Genomic DNA, 25,281 nt, shown 5'->3' on the forward strand with positions numbered 1-25,281 from the left:
TCAATCCATCATATGTGTTTGTTCTAAAGTCCTGTCATTAGCTGTGGATGTCCACCACCTCCTTTAAGCCCTTATATGTCCAGCCCAGGTGGCCATGAGAATCTCTTGTACGGGCTCACTGCCTCTACTCCCTCCTAGTTTATATAGATAAGTGACATTTTCCAACAGCAAATCTGACCATGCTACTTTCCAGGTAAAAGCACTTTCATAAGGATTATCAATGAAATAAGGTTTACATTTCAATACGGAACTTAATCAACCCTCATATTTGACTCTGGTTTACTTGTGTAGTCTTCTCTCTTTCAGACCAGTCATGATTCCTAGTCATTGAAATCCATGGAACTTTCAGAATAGACCTTGATGTTGTAACATTCTATGTCTTCATCTATTTAGTTATCTTTGCTGAGTTTGTTCTATGCTATATATCATACCACCTGACTCCCTTTCCCACCTAGAAAATTTTTACTTGGGCTTTGAGGATCAACTTCATCGTCCACCTGTGAACCTTTTGATAACCTTTTCTTTGATGAATGGACCACTTCTTTATTAAAACCTCTAATGTTCTCTTCTTTCTTCTTTTATAAAACCCAGACATCATAACATGTGGGTGGCCTCTCAGTCTCTGTTTAATTAGTTGAGGGGAGATATAATTCTGCATTTCTCTTGATATCTTAGCAAAGCATAGAGTTTGGCATATAGCACATGTTTAATAAATATTGCCTAATTGAATTATGTTGCTGTAGCAAGATGAGCTAAAACTGTCACCACTGCTATAAGGAGCTGATGAGTTATGTGGAAAACAGAAATCAACTGTTTTGGACACAGCACCATTAACACCAAATGACTGAGGGCAGGAAGAAACATGCCATTAGTCAGGGTTGTAAATTTGTGAGAAATAAGATCAATGTCAATTTAGTAGGAAAAACGTGAATACTCTGTCTAGACTCTATGAAAAAATATTACGCAGACTAAATTAATTCTTTCTATTATAAATAAAATAACTCTAATGGTGGAAAATTGTGTTTCCATTCATGTTTTTAGGAGAAAATTTGTTGCTGTACCACATTCAGGGAGAAAGTTTGCTTGCCATATAATTGGGGAAAGCCTAAACAAAGTAAGATTTTATTCAGCACCCTCAGTTTGAGGAGAGGATGACTTAAGAAAGGGCCAGATTCAGATTTCCCTTATCTGGTGGAGAGCCAGGACAGGTCCTGAGGGAAGGAAATTAGCTTCCAAGAGGTCAAGAGGAGGTCTAAAAGGTAGGAGAGGCTCAGCCAAATGTTGCATTCAAGTAATCTACTTTGCAAATACCTATAGCCAAGGGTGCAGATTAATTTAAGAAAAGTTACTTAATCCTTCTAAAACAAACAAAATTATTAGAACCTCACTGTGGATTTAGGCCAGTGAAGGAAGCCAAGGAGCTATTCAGGAAGAGTACAATTCTATGATTATTTGATAAGCACCACCTGATAAATTGTAAAGTAAGAGCTATATCTGAGTTATTATTTCAGTTTAAGAAACAGAAAAATTGATTTCTTTAAAAGCCTATCATTCTAGAACTTCTAGGGGTAAACTCTGGAGACCATAAAGATATGCATTTGTGTACAAAACATTTTTCCTCTGGGTCACTCACAACACATACAGTGGTGGTTCTGTATTTGACTCTTTGTCCAGAAATACATGAAATCATCTGGAAGTTCCATGGATTTTATAAATTGCATGTTTATAATAGTTAACAATAAAGATAAGAACATATTTTATTTATTGATGGTCTCATATGCCTTACACAATGGTAAGTTCTCCACTATAATATCTGTAAATTATAATATCTATTGACTCACAGTCTATTTAGCTCCAAAGTCTGCAGGTTTTCTTTAGAGTGCCCTTTTAATACTAAAGTATTCTCTGGCAGTACTCATAATATATACAGGACCATCAATGAATAGAAAAAGTATCATTAGATGGATGAAGAAAGTGAGGAAGGAATCAAGTTTATTTGGAACCACACACACACAAAAGCAAATGAAGGAAAGAAAGAGGATGTTTTAAAATTAAAAAAAAAAAAAAAAAAGAAAGAAAAGTAACAGATAGATCAAGTTTCAAACTAAGAACCCGGGCTTCTCACCAGATGGTTCCTAAGAATAAAATGCCTGAAACAACCCAGACAGGATTTTCCATAAGGCAAAGTTAGGTCTCCTAAAATTCGCAGCTCAGTAAGTGCAAATGAAATGTAAAAATAGACATTTTTCATAACATCCCCTATGTAATCTTGAACATTTCAAACTTCTGAAGAAAACTAGATAATATTTAGTGGAACCATCAGAATATATGGGCCTGATATGATGCAGCCTGTACTAAAATGGGGGATTTGCTAGTTGGAGCTCACTCTTATTTTCTCTATATGACAACTTTCAGAGCCCTCCTCACACTGTCCTTCTCTGTTTCTAGATCCACAGTGCCTTGAAGTCAGAAATAATGGCAAATTATTTTGTCTTCTTCATATTTGAAACTTTTATTCATTTTATCTCTAAAAGTTTCTGTAAAGAGGTCCTCAGAAGAGAAATTCAGCAAAGCTTGGAGGATATTTGAGTTAGATTTACCCAATCTGGAAGGACTTGTGAGTAGAAAAGGAATACAAAAGATAAACAAAAGTAAAAGCTCTTTTTTTAAAAAGATAAAACTGAAAAAATTGTTTAGCTTGACTAAGAGAAAAGGGCGTCAAATAAATAAAATTAAGAAAGAAAGAGGAAACATTACAACTGATACCACAGAAATTCAAAGGATCTTACAGAACTATTATAAGCAATTATATGCCAAAAAATTGGATAGTCTAGAAGATATGGATAAATTCCCAGACACATAAATCCAACCAAGACTGAATCATGAAGAAATATAAACTATTAACAGACCAATAATGAGAGAGGATGTTGAACTGGTCATAAAATTTACCATCTTGGAAGCTAATTTCCTTCCCTCAGGACCTGTCCTGGCTCTTCACTAGGTGAGGGAAATCTAAATGTGGCCCTTTCTTAAGTCTTGTAAATTATTCTCCTCAAACTGAAGGATGTTGAATAAAATCTTACTTTGTTTAGGCTTTCCGCAATTTTATGGCAACCAAACTTTCTCCCTGAATGTGGTACAGCAACAAATTTTCTCCTAAAATAAAAATTACCAAAGAAGGAATTTAAATAAACCAATATGAAGAGTAAAACACATGCAAAGTACATATTAGTTCTCCAAACCTAGATGTTTTAAATGCTAAGAAACAGGAAAAATACATATCCTCATTAATAATCAAAGAAGTTTGAACTGCAGCAATGTGACATCTCTAGTGATACTTTGGGGCAAGTATCTTTTCTTTTCCATCAAAGAAAAGTCCAGGCTCTAATGGCTTTACTCCTAAATTCTACCAAACATTTAGAAAAGAACCAGTATCAATTATCCACAAACTACTCCAAAAGATCCAAGAAGCAGGAATACTTCCAAATTCCTTTTATGAAGCCAGCATTATTCTGATACCAAAGCCAAAGAAGGACATGACAAAAAAAGAAAGAAAACAAAAAACTATAGGCCAATATCCTTGATAAACATTGATGCACAAATCCTCAACAAAATACTAGCAAATCAAATTAATCAACACATTAAAAGATGATTCGCCACTATTGAGTGGAATTTTTCCCTGGAATGCAAGGATGGTTCAACATAGGCAAATCAATCAATGTGATACACAACATTAGCAGAATGAAGAACAAAGCATATGATCATCTCACCAGACACAGAAAAAGCATTTGACAAAATTCAACAACTGTTTATGATAAAAAGAACTCTTACCAAATTAGGTATAGAAGGAATGTACCTCAACAAAATAATACCCATATGTGGCAAACCCACAGGTAACAACACCATACTCAATGAAGAAAAGTTTGAAGCTTTTCCCCTAGGATTCAGAACAAGACCAGGATGCCCACTCTCACCACTGCTATCCAACAGCTCTGCTTCTTATCAGCCACCATGCCTAAGCCAGTACCCAACACACAGCTTGTGCTTTCTACATTTCTTATTATTTTCTTCCTGCTTCAAATCCGATCTCTACCATTTACTTGCTATATAATTTATTACAAGTTACCTATCACTTTACCTCTCTCTGTCTCAGTTTTCATAACTGAGGGTTTTTTCTCAAAATTAAAATGATTTTATTATTTCAAATATGTTGTATGTGTTCCAGTGGATTGACATAATTTGTTTATATTGCACAAGTGAAACTGAATTAGACAAATTTGATTTGGGCATGGGGAAGGACTTCGCACATAGGCAAAATTTTAAAATATCACACAAAAAATATTAGAATCTCTGCATTTTAAAAGACAGAAATGCAACAAACAAAACATTTGTGGTACATATGGCAGATAACATATTGAAATTATTAATCTTAAGGAATTTAAATAAACCAATATGAAGAGTAAAACACATGCAAAGGACATATTAGTTCTCAGAACCTAGATGTTTTAAATGCTAAGAAACAGGAAAAATATGTATTCTCATTAACAATCAAAGAAGTTTGAATTGAAGCAATATGACATTACTAGTGATACTTTGGGGCAAATATATTTAAGTGTGCTAATGTGCTAATGCCTGAGATGAGAAGAGAATTGTGAAATCACTGCTGATGGAAGTAAGTTTGGTATGTTTCTTTTGTCTCAACTTTTATTTTAACTACTAGGGGCACATCAGTGCTGGATTGGATAAAGAAAATGTGGCATATACACACTATGGAATACTATACAGCCATAAAAAAGAACAAAATCATATCCTTTGCAGCAACCTTCCTTTGCAGCTGGAAGATTATTATCCTCAGCGAATTAATGCAGAAACAGAAAACCAAAGACTGCATATTCTAACATATCTGAGTTTAAATAATAGTGATAATAACACCTGTCTCACAGAGCTCTTGCCAGTAGTACTTGAAATAACACACAAAAATGCATAGCACAGTGTCCAGCTTTGTGTTGAAAAACAGTGTCATGACTATGACTTAGAAGATATATGCAGTTCAATAAGCCTCTATCCCTGATTCCAAGGAATGAATAATCTAGCTGAAAGAGAAAGTAAATTTAAAATGACCTTATACATTGCAATGAACATTAAAGTCAGACATGCACATAAAACATTGTTTTTGCCACTTACAAACTGTGTGAAATTAGGAGGTTACTGAACCATCTCTGCATTTCGTGGTCACCATAAGCAAACAGGGCCCATGACACTTATCTTAGAGAGACATTGTAAAGGTTAGAAATATTATAGGTTATTAACTTTGCAAATGAGTGGCATATGGTAGATGTTCATAATAGTAGGCATTATTGTCATCATCCATTCAAATAATTTGAACTCACAAAAGCAATAATTTATGAATACATGCAACAAATGTCATCAGGAGAGCATAAATAAATACAATGCTATGATAGTACAGGGCAGGAGAGGTGCACTTGGTTAAAGAGAGGACACGAAAAACAGGACAGAATTTCAAGAACTACCTAGAACGTGAAAGAACTTCCAAGCAAACCAATGGCTTGAACAAAACCACAGATTTAGAAAAGGTGGCATAGACATAAGTAACAACAGCTTGTTTTTTAACACAGACCACACAGAGTAGAATAATGAAGAGACTGATGTTATGATTTAATAATATTTTTAAAATTATATATGAAGATGTAAGTTAAAACAAAGGCATAACCATGGGGACAATTTCAGACTTTAAAAAGAGTTAAACAATTTAGTGCTTCCATGTCTCTCTGCCTTGGAGCATGCATTCCAAAATGTTAAGCACAGAATAATCTACCACATAGTACCACAAAATGTGTTTGTTGATGGCTGAATGGGTTACTATGCCTATTTTCTTCCAGGCTATTAGGCAAGAGGGACACCGCCTCCCATAGAGAGTGTCTGTTTCCTTGCTGGAAGTTCTCCTATTTCAGTATGTGGAGGAGGCCTAAGACTAGACTTGCTCTTGGTGAGTGGCATGATCAATCTTCCCAAGTCTCCCTTGTTCTAAACATCCTACAAAGACCCTTTCTTGTTCACAAGCTTAAATTCAGCCTCAGGAACATGGCAGAAGTGGCCTTTTGTGACCTGGACCCTGAAAGATTTTCAACCCATAACATTGTCTACTTTTCCCTTACCCCTGGGGCTGACACACCGACTTCTTAGCTGTTTCTGAAACACGCCATGCTATTTCATGTTTCTTCACTTTTCATGTATCATTTCTTTAAGCTGAAATATTTTACATTATTTTTTGCAAGTTTTAGCATCCAGAATAGCATCCTGCCCATGAGAGTCACACAAAATAATTGTTGAATTGAAATACTTCTTTATCTCTGAACTTGTACACTAATATAATCCAATATCTTTCACCAACTGTGGAAAGATGTACCTGACTGAAAACTAAAAGCCAGGGAATCTCAGTCTTGCCCTCCACTGAGAAACTCATGTTGCTCATAATATCTATTAAGCTTTCTAAAAAACACTATTATGAGTTTAGTTTCTCTGTGAATTTGTCACTGAGGACACTGAAGCACAGAGTAGTTAAATGACTTACAATGTCAGAGAAATACTGTTAAGCACTAAGACTCAGGTCTGTGAGTGCAAAGTCAGCTTATTACACTCTATTGCCTGACCTGGGAACATGAAAGGCTTTCATGATTGTCATGCAAACTTTTATGTTCTGCAAGACATGGATCAAAAGAGTCTGTCTGTTTAAAAACAGAGCAAATGTTTTTAGTCCTTCAGGTTTCTACATGGTTGAGTACTAAAAAGATAATCAATTTATTCCATTTGGAAGAAAATCATATTAATTTTCTATGTATTAGTATGTTTAGTTTCTGTCCTGAAATATCAATGAGTTTGGTGTATCTAATTGCACTTCAAGTTCACTTAACTTATTATTACTTAACAAATAGTGGATAATTTATTTAACATTTTTAAACACCTACTCTTTGAGAAGCCCAGAGTTAAATACAGTATAGAGAAAAGTATATGAGTGAATTCCATTATTAGGCATATATTTTGTTTAAAGCACTCTCTTTTGGTGTAGCTATATTCAAAATATATAAAATAATGTCTTGATCTTTGAATATTTACAATTTACTTTTGGGAGATAAAAATATTTTCTTTTTATTTAGTTTATATTGCCTTATCAACATTTTAAAGGTTTAGCTTACAAAAGAAATAAAGACAAAAATAAAGAAAATTATCCCTGTACTATTCAACAGAAATATTAAACATAGCTAAAGAAATTATGATAAAAATAGTAAAAAATAAATAAAATCAGAGGTGTGTAGTCTACGAAATATTTTCAAAGTTTTCCATAAACTCGTTAGAATCTGGCAACAAATTAAGTTCTAACCTTACTAGTAACCCCTTCAGAAAGGGAAATGCTACATGCTACAATTTTATAGTTTCCATTTCATTAAGAAAAATAGTTGCACAGTAGAAAACAATTATTGCAGAGACAGTATCTTCTAATAAATAGAACACAGCAATGCAATGGAAAATCTGTGTCAATTATATTTGAACGGGCTTTTTAATTAAAATTATACAAGAAGGTAGGAAATGGTACCAAGCACAAAGAATGAATACTAATTTTAAAACATTTCACTATGATTCACGTCAGTTCTAAATATTAATGGAAATATAATCCCTTTATCCATTTCTAGAGGAACAGAGGCACTACACAACTGTTTATAAAATCATCTGAAAAATACCATCCTTTTGTGATCACTAGACACCTATATGCCAGAATTGGTGCCAGATATAAAGAAAATGTCCTTTTGTAACCACTGAATTTTAAAGTTTTACCATGACAGATGATAACTCTGGGACAACTATAACAAGAGTTAAAATGAAAAGAGGTGAAGACTTCTGCTTTTAGTCATGAAGAACTGGATAGTATCATATTAATATTCACTAGCACAACTTGATAAACCAGGTGAAGTTTTTAAAAAGCATGAATTTGAAGCCACCCTAGAGCAACTAAGCCTGTAAGATTGGAAAGAAAAAAGGTCTAAAAAGAAGGGAAATATAGGAAGACAATCCAATGTGTATCAGATTCCCAAGTGGAAATTTACTAATTCATTAGCAGTAGCCGAGAAGTTGAAAAGTAGAGTAGAATTATGTAAAAACCTGAAAATCTAAGAATAATATTCAGTAATCTAACAGTAATTTAATATTCTGCCAAGATACATTTTGAAGGACAGAATCTTCTACGAAAGAAACCTTAGTAAATGTGCAACCTTTCAAAAGTTGCTTATGTAAAGAAAGCATGATATGAAAATTAAAGAGCCCTTATGAAAAGACTGAATCCCAGCTTCAAGTCTGATAAAACTCAGACTGGATTAAGATGATCTACGCCTACCTCAACTATATGAAAAAAATAAAAATAAGTTCTAAGTGTGGGAATATAACACCACTCAGAGCCTCAAATAGTTTCTGAAGTATTTCATGACATTTAATAGAAAACAGCAGGCATACAGAAACAAAAAAAAAAAAAAAATCTAAAATTAAGAGGAAAAAGTTGACATTAGAAAAAAAATTCTTGGGAGAACAAAATATTAACTTTATCAGACAAAGAAAGAAAAAATATAATATGTTCAAGTGAATAGATGATTTGATGGACAATGTCAACAGAAAATAGAAATCAATGGAAGACAGAAATACACTGAAATTCTAGAATGTAAAATAAAATCATCAAAATTAAGAACTCAATATATGAGACTCACATAAATCAATGCCACTGTGGAGATACTTAATGAACTGACAAATAGGTCAGTATATCAAGACTAAGATATGGAAAGAAAATAAAAAGTAAAAGTTCAGACAAAAAAAAGGGTAAGAGACATATGAGACACAGTCGATGGTCTGCCATATTTGTAATTGGTGTTTCTGAATAAGGGAAGAGAGACAAAAGGAGAGAAGAAATATTTAATGCCATAAGATTAAAGAACTCTCAAAATCTAATGAAAGATATCAACACACAGACACAAGAAGTTTAAAAAAACTAAGCAGATAAGTAAAAGGAACAGATGATGGGGATCATAGCAAAACTGCTGAAAACTAAAGAAATGAGAATGTTTTCAAAAGAGCCAATGTTTCCCTTTTTTTTTTTTGTTTTGTTTCGTTTTGCTGCATGTTACTTTCAAAGGAGCAACAAGACCTCTGTGCACAAAACTACTTATTAGTATTAAATTAAATTGCAACCTGCAAGAATGGAAGAATTTTTACATTTATGAATGAGAGGGCTCAGTATTTTAAAGGTTCAGTTTTCTCTAATTTGATCTGCCAACTCAATGAAGTTTCATTTAAACGGTAAACGATAAAATAAATGGGCCAAGCAGGCAAAAACAGTTCTGAAGAGGAACAGAGCCAGTTGGCACCCACCACCAAACACCAGTCACAGTCATGAAGACAATTTGGTACTGGCATTGGGAGAGACACATAGATTAATGGAAAAGAAATAAGAGTTCAGAAATAAACCTACTCTTACGAGACATTTGAAATTAACATAGGTAAATAAACACAAATGAGGAAAAATATTCCTTTAATGAATGATGCTGAATCAATTGCTACTTATATGGAAAAAAAAAAAAAACTTGGCTCCTACTGTATACTTTAAACAGAAGTTATTCCAAGTGGATTTTAGATAGAAACATGAAAAATAAAGAGAAATGAATTGGGTACAATACATCCTATCAATAGCAGGATCGAGTAAACATTTAAACCTTAGAACATTATACAGTGTTGTAAATAAATGAACTGCTACCGCATTCAACAGCATCAGTAACTCTCACCTAAAACGTGTTACTAAATCTAGGGGGGTGATTATACAGGTACGTTTGCTTTGGAAAACACATCATTTTACATTTAAGATCTTTGCATCTCTCTCTCTTTCTCTGTCTCTTACACACACACACACGTGTGTATTAGACTTCATTAAAATATTTATTTAATAATAAATAAAGTATGGGTGAAATTCTGTGCATATTTACTCCTGTTGGCTCCTACTCAAGGTACACTGCCCCCTCTGCACCCTTTGTATTCTACTGGGGTATCTCTTAGTATGGGATAGCATTGGTTCTCCTTAAAATCATGCAATATGGAAGACCAGCATTTGCTCCAGCTTTACACAAAAATAATATATATTTTTTTCTTTTCGAGACAGAGTCTCACTCTGATATCCAGGCTGAAGTGCAGTAGGGCTATCTCAGCTCACTGAAGCCCCTGCCTCCCACATTCAAGTGAAACTTCGACCTCAGCATCCCAAGTAGCTGGGATTACAGGCTCCCACCACCAAGCCCAACTAATTTTTGTATTGTTAGTAGATATGGGGTTTCACCATGTTGGCCAGGCTTGTCTTGAATTCCTGGCCTCAAGTGATCCACCCACTGTGGCCGCCCAGAGTGTTGGAATTATAGGTGTGAGCCACTGCTCCTGGACAAAAAGAATATTTTCTTCATGTCCCTGATTTGAAAATTGTTGGCAAACACTCCCCTACTACTACAAGTTTATTAAGGCAGAACCTTGATTATTCTTCTATTTTTAGCTTTTAGAACATCACTATCCCTTAGTATTCATTAAATGTAGCAATAGTTTATTTAAATAAAGGAAGAAACTAAGTTATAGAAATCATAAGACTTTCAGTTACATGTATATAAACATTTATTAAGGGGAAAAGGTAATTTATAATCTGAGAGACCTAAGCCTGGCTGCTGGCTCCCAGAAAAACGAAATCCAGTAGCTAAAATAGCAAGCAGGGGTTTGTTTCTTTCTACTTCTCTGAATTCTGTTTAGCTGAGCTTGATTTTGTTTGGGCAGACTACTTCCCTATGTCAGATAAAACAGTGAATGGCAAGCCAGGACTCACATTTTTCCAGTGTAACAATCCTAGTGGACAAAGCCTTCCTGCCTTAATAATTAAAGCAGAAAAACTCTGGGAAGGGATCTAATTGGATCAAGGATCTATTTTGGGACCAATCACTGTTGAGAGACAGAATGAAGACCCTGATTAAATGGCTGGGGACATTCCTTTAGTTGGAGGTGGAGCGGGTAGGATTGGCTCCTTTTGAACCACATAGAAACAGGGTTACACACAAAGTAAATCACAAGTATTACTTTAACTAAACACGAATAAGTGTTATCTGCATTCATTGACACAGAATGAAACCTGAGAGAATCACATCAAGAGAAAATATTCAGAAGTTGAGGGGTTGTAGGGAGGTAGAAAGGGAGGCTGTGGAAGAGAAGAGAAATATTAAATTAGAGAAGGAAAACTAATAATCTGTGTGTCTGTTAATGGGAATATCCTTCTAAATCTTGCCATTGTTTATCTTTCCCTAAGGATATGGGATGATTGAGAATAAGAAAAGCTTTGCCTTACTCCCCTACATTCACAAGTCATGACCATAATATTCTTTTTTAAAACAATGTTAAGTGCTTTACATGTTATTATTCTCTTTAAATATAATGAAGTTTGAGTTTCCTTGAATATTTTAAAGGCTATTTCCAGAAAACATCATAAAAATCTGTGGCTAGAACTTCTCCTTCTGTGAAGATGGAGGAAATGTAATGTTGTCTATTCCTCCTGTTAAGTACAACTACAAACTCTGGATATCATATTTAAAATAAACATTAATTCCAAAGTTAGAGAGACAAAGATATAGCAGCTAAGGTTTGGGGACTCAAGAAGTGACACAGTGGAGAGTGCCCTGAAATTGCTTTTTACCTCACATATTTGAGACTTGGAATTGAAGAAGCTAGCCACCCAGAAACACCAAAAGCACACACAAAAGAAGGAAAGAACGAGAAAAAGCCTGTTGTCTTCAGCTAGAGGACCAGAGAAGGCAGTCTAGCAAGACAGAAAAGTTTTAGATAACAACCTCGTTAGTCCAGCCAAACACACCTAAAATAACTGTACCCACCTTCACTCATATCAACAAAGACCCGGGCGGGGCTTAGACTTCCACATTTCCCAGGCAAAACTGAGCATCAACTTAACTTTAAAGCCCACTCAACAATTAAGTCAAAATGAACTACAGAACTAAATTTACAACATGAAACTAAAACTTTTAGAAAAACACGTGGAGAAAACCCTCAAAAAATTCTTACAACACCAAACACATGATCCATACAAGAAAAAAAACTAATGAATTAATTTCATCAAAATGAAAAAAATGTTAGCTCTGCGAAATACCTTATTTGGAAGAGACGAAGACAAACTACAGACTGGGAGAAAATATTTGCAAACCACATATCTGTAGTATCTCACCCAATTTAAAAAAATTCTCAAAACCCAACAGTAAAAACAAAACAAAGAAAAAACATTTCAATTTAAAAATGGACACAAAATATAAGCAGCTATTTCCCTGAAGAATGCCCAAGAAGAAGTAGACAAGATTGGTTTTCATTTGTTTTTTAAATTGTGTTACTGTGATAAATAAGCTATGACTACATTTATTATAAAACGGATTAGTCTCAGGAGGTTGTAATGAAGTAAAAGTCAAAGAACTGTTTTTCTGATACATCTCTCCTTTGGGTTTTTAGCATTAAAAGCCTATTCTAAGTATATCTCTATTTTAAAATGCTGTCTCATGAAACATAGTTACATACACTCTTGAAAATGTAAATCACTATTTCAAACTCTATGAAAGGCATCCATTTACTAATACAGATCAAAACACGTCTCACTATTTTAATACACAATTTTTATCAATCAGAAACATCTTTTATTTATGTTTACTTTTCTTTCAGTGAAATAGAATTTTTGTTTGGCCTCCCACAAATTAACGTTTTGAGAGAGTGGAATATAGTCTAAAATGTGAAAAATAAAAAATCAACAGTACATAGAGGCTCATAGATGAGGTTGATTTTAATTACTTTTATATTAAAATATATGCATCAGCATATTTTAATTAATATCTTTTTTGTATAAACATTATTCATATAGTTTAAGTTTTAAAATTTAAAAAAATGTCTTTGTCTTGGATATGAAAACTGGATTCTACTTTCAATATATCTGCATTTATCGAGTCAGTCTATAGATCCCTGTTTTTTTTTGTTTTGTTTTGTTTTTTTAAACCTGGAACATTTAGATGGCCATTTAAAAAAATATTTTCCTTCTTAATTGTCCTCTCTCTACAAAATTTTTAACAAATTAAATGGGAAAACTTTTGAGTATTAACCACATCATATCTCTCACCTCTTGCTTAAAAAACTGTCTAGTGATTTCTTGTTACAAAGAAAATAAAACCTAAACCTCTGACAATGGTGTTCTGCTCAATATCACTGGCTCCCTGCCTGCCCCTCTGACCTGACATCAACCCCAACCACTCTTCTAGATCCTCTACACAAGGACTTTGTATTGCTGTCCTTCTGCCTCATATGTCCTTTTCCCTAATCTTCTCATATTTGGGCTTCTCTGACTTTTACAGCTCAACTGAAATATTACTTTTTCAGATATACCTTTACCATGCACATCCTAGTTGAAACCCTGATCTTCACGCCCCATCAACATACTCCACTTCATACTGTCAAATGACTCTACTCAATTGTGTGTGTGTTTGTTTATTTTTTACAGCATTACTGCATTTTAAATAATCTCATTTATGTATTAGCTTATTTTTCATTTTTTCCAATCTGACCCCTCTCTCGAGAATATATGCTTAATCAAGATCAGGGCAAAACTTGGTCTTTTTGGCCACTTCATTTTTATTACCTAGAACAGGGCTGGGATACCAGGAATAGAGGATGTGTGTGTTGAATGCATAAATGAATAAATGCATCACTAGGTAATTATTATACAATTTTAAAAGCCACTGCTTACATAACTTAGACGAGTTATGTAACCTCTGTGAGAATTTTTTTTTCCTGTCTAAATTGGGTGGTATAAAACATTTCTCAGAAACTCATAATATTAATTTCATATTTTAAATTCTAGAAACTACACTTATGATAGTTCTTTCCTGCCTTTCTTCCTAAAATCCCCATAGCTGGATTTTTTTTAATTTCTATTTTTTTACTTCAATAGCTTCTGGGGGAATAGGTGGTGTTTTGTTACATGAATACGTGATATAGTGCTGATTTCTGAGACTTTGGTGCACCCATCACCCAAGCAGTGTGCACTGCACCCAACGTGAAGCCTTTTATCCCTTACCCACCCTCCACTCTTTCCCTCCAAGTCTATTGTATCATTCTTATGTCTTTATGCTCTCATAGCTCAACTCTCATTTATGAGTGAGCACATATGATGTTTGAAATTGGAGACCATTATTTTAAGTGAAGTAACTCAGGAGTGGAGAGCCAAGCATAGCCGGATCTTAAGAAAAGTGAGAAAAAGGAGGAAGAAGAGGAAAAGGGAGCGGGGAGGGGAACAAGTAGCAGAACGATTGGAGGGAAACAGACAAGAAAAAGAAGAGAGAAGGAGAACAACAGGGAAAGAGAGAGAGAGAAAAAAAGGAAATCCTAAAATGCTAAAACTTGAAGAACAAACCTAAATATAGTCAGATCACTGGGCATGTAAATGTTAATTCATTTATTCAACAATGTAGTGTCAAATTAGGGGTGCTACCAAGGTTATGCCAGAGTTTTCACAAAACTTGGCAGATATACTCTTATAAATCACAAGGTGTTTTTAATAAAAAGAGTTATTTTGAGGGGCAGGTTAGGTGATTTTAAAAACACAAAGGAACAATAAATTGCTTATTTGGGAAACTCTGGCACCCCAGATATTGGTACCAAATATCGGTATGTGCTGGCTTTTCACCATATAAATCCACAGAAATCAAGATACAGCAGGTATTATGAGTGCCAAATTTTACAGAGGGTCAACATAGCTAGGGGTCCATATAAGCTGGAGGTTGATTTTGGTTTCATGTTGACAGAAAAATAAATTAGTGATAAACTAAAGGTGATGGAAACCTTTCAGACCCCAAATATAACCTGTGTCAAATTTACTGCGTGAAACACAAACTCCAGAATCTCTGGTTGTTTTGTGAACCTCTCTATCAAATCTGCACCCCATGAGACTCCTTTCCAGCTATAACTTTTTGGAGAAGGATCACGTTAGAATAGACTGCTGCTAGATTTACCTGAGCTTAACATTCATTTGGAAATATTGATTACTCAAAATCTGAGTAGACGGTCAGTATGATTGTCTGAGGTTAATTTTATCTGCAAATAATCATGGCCAACGATGTCACAACAGATATTTTAAACATGATAGTGTTTGCTCTTTAGCCATGAGCCTTTCTGGTTGGTTCATTCCTTCTTTGTATGTATTTTTTTCTTTTATGGTATAAGAACATTTGGAAAAATAACCTCAAATGAAAAACAAACTTATTTAGTACAGTTAACCCCAAAATCCAGCAAGAAGTATTAAAAGAATATTGGATTTTTTGAAAAAGATTCTGGTACACATGTTTAACCTCGACTATACTGTATTTGATCAATGTTTTGCAGTGATCCCTTATGATTGTTTAAATTTTCTATGTAAAAACAATTGTTTGATTTTCAACCACACAGGCTCCAAATAACACTCTACGAACTAAGAATACATGGTACAAGCACACAGCAAATTCCTTAGCATTGTGATGTTTCCTATATTGTCCTGCAGAGTGGCATATTATAATTTGAGTTTATTTCTTCTTGTATGACGTGTGTATTCCATTTGCTTGATATAATCCTGACTTATACTCCTTGTCCATACGTATTTATTAATAGCTCCCCTTTTTACTATGAAAAAGTCTGATTATGAAAGGTAAAAGATATTTACTTTTCTATTGGTCAGAGTTTACTAACTGTATCAAGAAGGAAGTGGCACACACCACCATTCTAAAGGTAGCCTATAATTGTGCCTAAGACTCTAGCCTTGACCATTGCAAGATCTGAGTCTAGAGATAAAGCAAACAATAGTTAGACAAAATCATTTGTCATTGCGGAACAATAGTCACAGGCTTTTCAGATGGCAGTGGACAGACTGTTCTGGCAGCTAAACCCCCTCCACTAAGCTGATGCCACATTTCAGATTCTTGTATAACAACATTCTATTTCTGATACTGAATTCTATATTAGTTAGTGATTAAGTTTAGCTACATTTAATAGACTATCCAATGAATAATGGCTTACACAAAGATGGGGTAATGTTTACAAGTATCAAAAGAGGCAGAGCAAGCAATATTATCATTCCGCTCTAATACAGCAATTTTCTAAGTATTCATGTGAACACAGGAATCTCCAAGACCCTGATGGATGTTCAATGTCTACACCATTTATATAATAATAGCATAATTGTTACTTGCCTTTTTGCAATGTGTGGACACTTGCATTAATGACACAAAAGAGATAGTAGTGAAAACTGTTGGCATTTTAGTATAAATCAAGGCAATGGAATCTTCTATTCTAGTAGACATTTATCTCTTCATTGTCACACAATCGAAGGCAAAAAGTCTGTTTCACAAAATGCCTTTGATGAGGCAATAAAGGTACTACCTTTGTCAAATTTTGAGTTGAATCCACATATTTTTAATATTTTATGTGACAAAATGGGAGGATATATAAAGCATTTGGGATTCATACCTAAGTAAAATACTTGCCTCAAAAACAAAAACGCTTGTGCTTGTTTGAGTTGTAAGCAGATGAGCTGCTTTTTTCATGAAATACTATTTTTACTTGAAATATAGGACTGAGAGACAAACTAGCTATTTTCAAAAAAGTGTATGGCAGGTGTTTTTTCAATAATAAACTAAGTGCATTTGTCTCTTCAAATAAAACACTTGACATCACGTATTGTCAATGATAATATATGAGGTTACAAATGAAAACTGGAATTTTGGAGAAGTTGTTATCTCCCAATGTGAGATTGGCTGTTTTTCAAAAGTTAAAGACTTTCTTATTAAAATACTGGTGATATTAACAAATGGATTTTGTATGTTTTATAATTAAATAGGCTAGCAGTTGGAAAGTCTGCATAAATCAGTGAGCTAATATTTTTAAATAATTAGTGCATGATGTTACAAAATCATGCATGGGTAAAAGATCCACTCAAAGTGTAAGGTGGATCAGTAGATATTTATGTAACCCAGTAAAGAATATTTTATATGAATTTTAAATTCCACATTGAAACTCACCTATAAGAAACTTAACACTTATCAATTTGGTTTATTATCAGAGAAGAAAACCCACAATCATCTTAAAAGGTTATTAAAGTACACTTTCTTTCTCAACTACTTATGCCTTTTCCGTGCAGGAACAGATTTTTCCTGTATACTTAAATTTTTAGAAAGCTCATAACAGATTGATGCAGAAGTAGATATGAAAATCAAGCTGTCTACTTTTGCACCAGGCCTTACGGTCTTTTTTATAAAAGTAAAGTAATGCCATTTTTGTCTCAAAATACATTGGTTTTTGAAAAATATAAACATGAAAAATACATTTTGAAAAATATAAACAAATATATGCAATTCAAGTTAAACTACAACGTGATTAATATAGTGTTTTTTTAAAAAGGAACTATTGTGACCCAAGCCTGTAATCCCAGCACTTTGGGAGGCTGAGGCGGGCAGATCACGAGGTCGGGAGATGGAGACCTCTTGGCTTACATGGTAAAACTCCGTCTCTACTAAAAATACAAAAAAATTAGCAGGGCATGTTGGCAGTTGCCTGTAGTCTCAGCTACTCAGGAGGCTGAGGCAGGAGAATGGTGTGAACCTGGGAGGTGGAGATTGCAGTGAGCCAAGATCATGCCACTGAACTCCAGCCTGGGCAGCAGAGCAAGACTCCATCAAAAAAAAAAAAAAAAAAAAAAAAAAGGAACTACTAAATATTTAATTTTTTCTTAATTTTAATTTTAATGTGCTAATTTTCAACTGATATAACTTATATAATCATAAACTGTCTTGGGTATTCAGTAAAGAAATTTTGGACCAAAATATTTGAGGAACACTATTCTACTCTAAGGCACATGGTTACAATTTAAAACATATGACCTTATTGTTTCTAGGAATATACAATTAATGAATCACTGAAACAAAAATGATTAAATGAGAAAAACGATACTTAGATATGTATTGCTACATCCTTATTTACTATACACGAAGATAGAAGACTAAACAACCACCACTGAAATAAGTCAGGCATACATATATGGAGAGAGACAAAGAGACAGAGATTTCTTGGAAGAATTGTGGAGCAGAAGAAGCCTCATGAGCTGTCATCTGCAAGCTGGAAAACCAGAAAAGCCTGTATTGTAATTCAGTCTGAGTCTGAAGGCCTAAGAACCAGGTTTTAAAAATTTGTCAAAAGTGAAACATGTTAAGGGATTCAGGAAAGGGGTCCTCAGATTTGCCCAGGTTCCCAGAAGTATATTTTTAAAAGTTAGAGAAAGAAAAAGTTGTGGCACAATATCATATCTATATTGCCTATATGCAACAGCTTTGCAAAAATTAATGTAGGGCGTCAAAAAGGTTTTAAAAACACTTATACTTTCTGACTCAGTCATCTCAGTTGTAAGATACCAACATGCTCCAAATATGACTTGGTAATAAATCCAAACTCCAACAAACCTAAAAACATGTAAAACTTCATCATAATATTATTTATAATAGAGAGACCCTGGAAACAATGATATATCTAAGAATACCATGATAAGTGTGCACAATGGGATGTTCTATAGCCAGAAAAATAACATTTGTAAGGTGACTTTTATATAGAAAAACATTTATTAAGTACAAAGCAGCCATACCTAAGGTATTAGTTACGGTTCTCTAGGGGGACAGAACTGCGTCTGAAGGCCGAAAACCCAGGAGCATGGATGGCCGAGGGTAGGAAAAAATGAATGCCCTGTCTCAAGCAGAGAGAGTAAATTGGCCCTTCATCTACGTTTTTGTCTTATCTTTGCCCTCAATGGATTGAATGATGTCCACTTACTTTGGAGAGAATCATCTTTATTCAGTCTACTGATTCAAATACTAATCTCATTTGAAATGCCCTCATAGACATATCCAGAAATCATGTTGCACCAGCTATTTGGGTATTGTTGACAAAAAGAGTCAACCTCTGTAAAATATTTTAAGAGGTTTATTCTGAGCCAAAGATGAGTGACCATGACCCTGGACAGAGCCCTCAGGAAGTCCCGAGAACATGTGCCCAAGGTGATCAGGGTGCGGCTTGGTTTTATCCATTTTAGGGAGGCATGAGACATCAATGAAATACATTGAAGAAATGCATTGGTTCACTTCAGAAAGGCAGAACCACTCAAAGTGGGGGACTTCCAGGCAATACGTAAATTTAAACATTTTCTGATTGGCAATTGGCTGTGTTTGTTTAAAGTCCTGGGATCAATAGAAAGGAAATGTCCAGGTTAAGGTAAAAGATTGTGGAAACCAGGATTCTTTTGAAGTCTTATAGTGGCTGCCTGTAGAGACAATGGATGAAAAATGTTTCCTCTTTACACCTTTAGAAGGCACCAGACTCTTAATATTTTTAGGATTGTGGGGGTGGGGGGGTGGAGCTGGAAGAAAAAGATCTAGCTATGTTAAAAGAGATTCTTTACAGAGGTACATTTTCCCTCATAAAGGACAGCTTTGCAAGACCATTTCAGAATATGGCAATGAAACATGTTTTGGGCTAAAATATTTTGACTTTCTTCTTTGTCACATAATGTTATGCCAGAGTCAGATTGAAAAGTAAGATATGCTACATATAGGATTAAATAAAAAACATGTGATGAGAATTTATGGTTTGTAGGGCATGACTCCCCAGACCTCTTAGATAGGAATTTGAGCAAGATTAAAAAAAATAAGAGCTTAGTCCTCAGTATCCCTCAGCCCAGTCAAGTTGACACATAAAATGAATTATCACAGTATCTTAAAATGTTTTAATAACATGGGGAAAAAATAAATCAGGAGAAAAATAATATCATGTGTCAACAAAAGGAGGATTGCAACAGGAGATGATCAGGCTTCATCTCATTGAGAAGATGGCATTTCAGCAAAAGTGTGGAGAGGATGAGGAAGAAAACTACATAGCTATCTAGAGGCAGTATTAATTCACTTGACATATTACAAAATGGCTTAGTGGCTCAGAATGAGGAGTAGTAAAAAATGAGGCCAGAGAAATAATGAATAAGCTTGATAGATTATATAGGACATTTTAGAAACCTCTAAAAATATTAGCTTTTGCTTTGCACAAAAAGAGATGCAGTGGTAGGTTTCCAACAACAACAAAATCCCCTTAAAAAATTATTTGAATGTTACGTCAATAATAGACCATAGAAATTCTGGAATATAGGAAAAATAGATACCAGTTAGGAAGTGTTATAATAATTTAGAAGAGACGTGATGGTGTAAACCAAAAAGTATCTGAGACAGGTCTCAATCAAATTGGAATTTATTTTGCCAAGGTTAAGGACATGCCTGTGACAAAGTGTCAGATGACCCTGAGAATGTGCACTCAAAGTGGTTGGGCTAGAGCTTGGTTTCATACATTTTAGGAGGACTTAAGACATCAATGAATACGTGTACATTTGTTCAGTCCAGAAATGCAAGACAACTCAAAATGGGGTGGGAGTGGCTGGGGGTGGAGAACTTCCAGGTCATAGGTGGATTCAAAGATTTATCTGATTGTCAATTGCTTGAAAGAGATGACTAAAGACCTAGAATCAATAGAAGGGAGTGTCTGGGTTAAGATAAGGGGTTACAGAGATAAAGGTTTTCATTATGCTGATGAAGTATCCAGGTAACAGGCTTCAGAGGGAATATAGTGTAAGCGTTTTTTATCAGACTTAAAAACCTGCGAGTGGCTGGGTGTGGCAGCTCATGCCTGTAATCCTAACACTTTGGGAGGCTGAATTGGGTGGATCACAAGGTCAGGAGTTCAAGACCAGCCTGACCAACGTGTTGAAGCCCTGTCTACTAAAAATACAAAAATTAGCTGGGTGTGGTGGCATGTGCCTGTAGTCCCAGCTACTCAGCTACTCAGGAGGCTGGGGCAGGAGAATCACTTGAACCCGGGAGGCAGAGGTTGCAGTGAGCTGAGATTGTGCCACTGCACTCCAGCCTGGGCAACAGAGCAAGACTCCATCTCAAAAAAAAAAAAAAATGCCAGACTCAGTTAATTCTCTTCTGCATCATTAAAAATACCTATAAAGGAAAGGGGATTCTCCGGAGATCATAGATTTTTTTCCACAAGAACCAACTTTTCAGGATTATTTCAAAAGATGTCAAAAAATATATTTTGGGGTAAAATATTTTTATTTCTTCTAGGACCCGCTACCTGTCATGTTGGTATATTATTGCTACAAACAGTCTAATTTGTTAATCTTAAGGTTTCTGTTTTAATGTTAAATGCTAGTCAACTGTGCTTGAAGTCCAAAGGGAAGAGAGTGTAATGAGGTATTTCTGACCCCCATTTCCCATCATGCCTAAACTACTTTTTCAGGTTAACTTGTGAATGTCCTTAGCCAAGAAGAGGGGTTCATGCAATTGGGTGGGAGACTTGGAATTTCATTTTTGGTATACAATGATGACATTATAATAGCAGTAGAGTTGACTAGAAATAAATAGTGAGGAGCAAAAATGGTTACAAGCATTAAGCGTAGGGTTTGTAAGAAAAAGAAGACACATTGGCAATTTGAATGATGTAATCATTTGAGTGACCATGTGATATGGTTTGGCTGTGTCCCCACCCAAATCTCAACTTGAATTGGATCTCCCAGAATTCCCATGTGTTGTGGGAAGGACCCAGTGGGAGGTAATGGAATCATGGGGCTGATCTTTCCAGTGCTATTCTTTTGATAGTGAATAAGTTTCATGAGATCTGATGGGCTTGTCAGGGGTTTTTGCTTTTGCTTTTTCCTCATTTTCTCTTGCTGCCACCATGTAAGAAGTACCTTTCACCTCCTGCCGTGATTCTGAGTCCTCCCCAGCCATGTGGAGCTGGGAGTCCAGTTAAAACTCTTTTTCTTCCCAGTCTCTGGTATGTCTTTATCGGCATCATGAAAACAGACTAATAAACCATGGGAAAATGGGAAGATTGTATTGCATTTGTTGAGCTGGTGAATACTATATGTGAAAAGAATGAATCTGGAATTTAGTTTTGGGCATATTGAGTTTTAAGTGTCTGTTAAGTGAAGATTTGAAGATATTGGCAGTTCTGTGGTCAATTCAAGGGCAGAAATAGAAATTTCAGATAATCAGCATATATACATATAGTTTCTTGAAAGTGTGATACCAGGGAAATCATAGAAATGAAACTCACAGAAGACTAGATGTTCAAGGTATAATGCCTTGGGGCTCTCCAAAATTCAAAATTCACTGTAAACAAAATAAACCACTGAAAGAAATAAAGTAATTTCAAGTATGCCAAACTGAAAAGTAGATGAATATGGTGTCTCGCAAGTCAAGTGATAAAATAATTTTAACAAGCAAAAGGTAATCAGCTGTGTCAAACGATGTTGATAAGTCAACTTAGATTAGAATTTACAATAGTCCTTGTATTTAGAAAGGGGAAGGTAATTGAGTTGTTTCAGTGGAGTGGTCTGAAGAGTGAATGATATAGATTTAAGAGGATATAGTAGCAAAAGAGCAGAAAACAGATCACCTTTACATACGTTTTGAAAATGTTTTTCTGTGAACTGGGTAGGCAAAAGACAAACTGAGGGACAAAGGTAATGACAAGATAAGGAAAATTATCTTATAATAGAAGAACAACATCATCAGATACCATTTATATCCTGTCTCAGATACCCTCAGTCTTACCTATCTCTGGGGACCCTGGCTGCTTGCTTTGCCCAGTGGCCATACAGATTAACATTACACAGATACCACCCAGCTGTGCCACAAGGAACATCTCAAGTAGTTTTGCTGCGTAAGATTTCCATTTAGGGGAGGCCGAGACGGGCGGATCACGAGGTCAGGAGATCGAGACCATCCTGGCTAACACGGTGAAACCCCGTCTCTACTAAAAAAAAATACAAAAAAAAAAAAACTAGCCGGGCGAGGTGGCAGGCGCCTGTAGTCCCAGTTACTCGGGAGGCTGAGGCAGGAGAATGGCGTAAACCCGGGAGGCGGAACTTGCAGTGAGCTGAGATCTGGCCACTGCACTCCAGCCCGGGCGACAGAGCAAGACTCCGTCTCAAAAAAAAAAAAAAAAAAAAAAAAAAAGATTTCCATTTAGATTTCCAATTCTATGGTTACTTCGGATTCAGAAAGCACAACATATGCAAAAACTTATTTGGCTTCTTTTGTTGAAGGTGATAGAACACTGAAGTTCAGAGAATATTTGTGAGATGAACTTTGACTATGGTAGAATATGAAATCTTTACTGCTTATCAGATGAACTATTTGGGGAGTGTTATTACCCAACTGTTTTACAGTGAGTTAAATTATTCTGTACACATTCACTGTACTTAATTTCTGTAGTATGCAAATACGTAGTGAGATAGATGTACTTAGCATCTGACAGAATCATCTTTTATTTATTTATCTTCAGTGTAAGAACCATTATAGTAGGATACGTAAAGTAGTCCCTGAAACAGCTCTCCCCCACCCTATATAGTAAACCAGAAACAAAAATACATCAGAAGAGAAATTTAAAAGATTAGCACCATCCTCAAAAAATGGAAAGATAAATGATGTCATTTTCTCATTTAATTTCCTCATCTAGACTCTGAAAATAATAATTAATAATAATAAAATTAGATGGTTCCTGACAAGTATTTATGGAATATTCAAAAATTAATCCAGTAGTAGTAGCATTAATTGCAGTTCCATGGTTAAATGTGCTTTCACTTTGTAATAGATCAACACTGCTTCTCATGCTTACTATACAGCTAATGCTCTCAAGCCCCATTGGTTGAGAAAGTAAAAATGCTTTCCCTTTTCAGAGCAAAGAGAGCAGTACCCCTTAACGGTCTTGCCACAGAACCGTGTCAAATTTCTTGTTCTCTATCATAATGCAGTCCTCTGGGACTTTATGCAGAATGTAAAACTGGTCCGGTATATTGAAGGCAATAGGCCAATTGAACCTACTAATCAAAAAGTGTCAGAGACCCTAGACCTTTTCAGGAAGACACACATGCACCATAGGGTGAAAGATAAGCCACTCAAAGATTATGAACCTTATCACGGTAATGAACTTTTCTGGAGCATGCTGGCTGGCACAGCCTAAGATAAAGAGCAATATGGTATATCTCATACCTTCTAACAATAAAATGGGACACAGCTATTCGTGGTCATCTTTCTATGCGGAGGCAGCATACATCAGATTTAGTAATACTTCTACCAAGTAACTTAGTGGTTTGACAGTTGCATTTTGGGCCCAGCACTAGAAAGAACAATGTGTTCTGCTCCACATTTATGATCACATTTTAACTCTTCTAACATTTGGGAAAACTGACCAAGGAACCTGGTGAAGCTAGAAGTCTTCAGGGTGAATAAGTATTCCACATGGAATCTCTGGCAAGTCCTGACATGAAAGCCACACAAAGTTGCACAGATTTCTGAGGTAAGCCCATTCTTTCTCCTAGAAATAACTAGCATCTCTTTTAAAAGAATCAGCACAGACTGAAATTTGGAAAATGTAGCTCCAGTCTGACTGGAACCTGCCCTAGAACTGCATATTGTCAAATCTCCTAAGTCATAAATCAGAGCAGGCACAGCAATTATTTTACAGTGGCTATATACCTTGAGGATAGAGCCAGAGACAAACATATGGTACAACTAAACACAGAAACAAATGGCTCAGAATCTCACATTTCCTCTCTTGGTTCCACAGACGCTTCTCTCTCCACTGAAACCTCTGTCTTTGTGGGGTTTCTATACAACCAGCTGACAGATTAGAAAATAACTCAGGCTTACCTGGTTAACAAATAGATTGGCAATCTATATTGGCACTAGCTAAAAATGAGCTCCTGCCACATTATAACCCACTCAGGAGCAGTACCCAAAGAGAGCAGTGATGAGAGCCACTCCAGATACGCAGAGTTATGAGCAGTACATGGGATCCTTCACTAATTACAGGAGTAATGGCCAGATGCCAAGATATACACTTATTCCTGGGAAGTTGCAAGGGGCCTTGGTCATCATTTAGGTCACTGCAAGAACAAAACTGGATGTTTGAAGACAATGCGGTAATAGAAGAGGAACTATACACACCAGTGGGAGGTAGCCTAGACTGCAGATATTTTGGGTCACATTTGATAACCACTTGAGAACTTCCACTACTACGGAAGGGCTGGAAAAT

The 25,281-nt window shown here is 35.4% G+C and overlaps 1 long non-coding RNA gene across 1 annotated transcript in view; it reads right to left on the reverse strand.

Moving 5' to 3' along the window:
* The window catches only part of LOC115899685, a 370,221-nt gene extending 345,295 nt beyond the window's left edge, over nucleotides 1-24,926 (reverse strand). Inside the window, exons 1-2 of the long non-coding RNA XR_004059311.1 lie at nucleotides 24,897-24,926; nucleotides 18,523-18,602 (exon numbers count right to left, since the gene is read on the reverse strand). This is a non-coding gene — a long non-coding RNA (uncharacterized LOC115899685). The remainder of the gene's footprint in view (nucleotides 1-18,522; nucleotides 18,603-24,896) is intronic.
* Between the last annotated feature and the right edge of the window lie 355 nt (nucleotides 24,927-25,281).

Source organism: Rhinopithecus roxellana, chromosome 9 (assembly GCF_007565055.1).
Source record: "Rhinopithecus roxellana isolate Shanxi Qingling chromosome 9, ASM756505v1, whole genome shotgun sequence".
NCBI lineage: Eukaryota > Metazoa > Chordata > Mammalia > Primates > Cercopithecidae > Rhinopithecus > Rhinopithecus roxellana.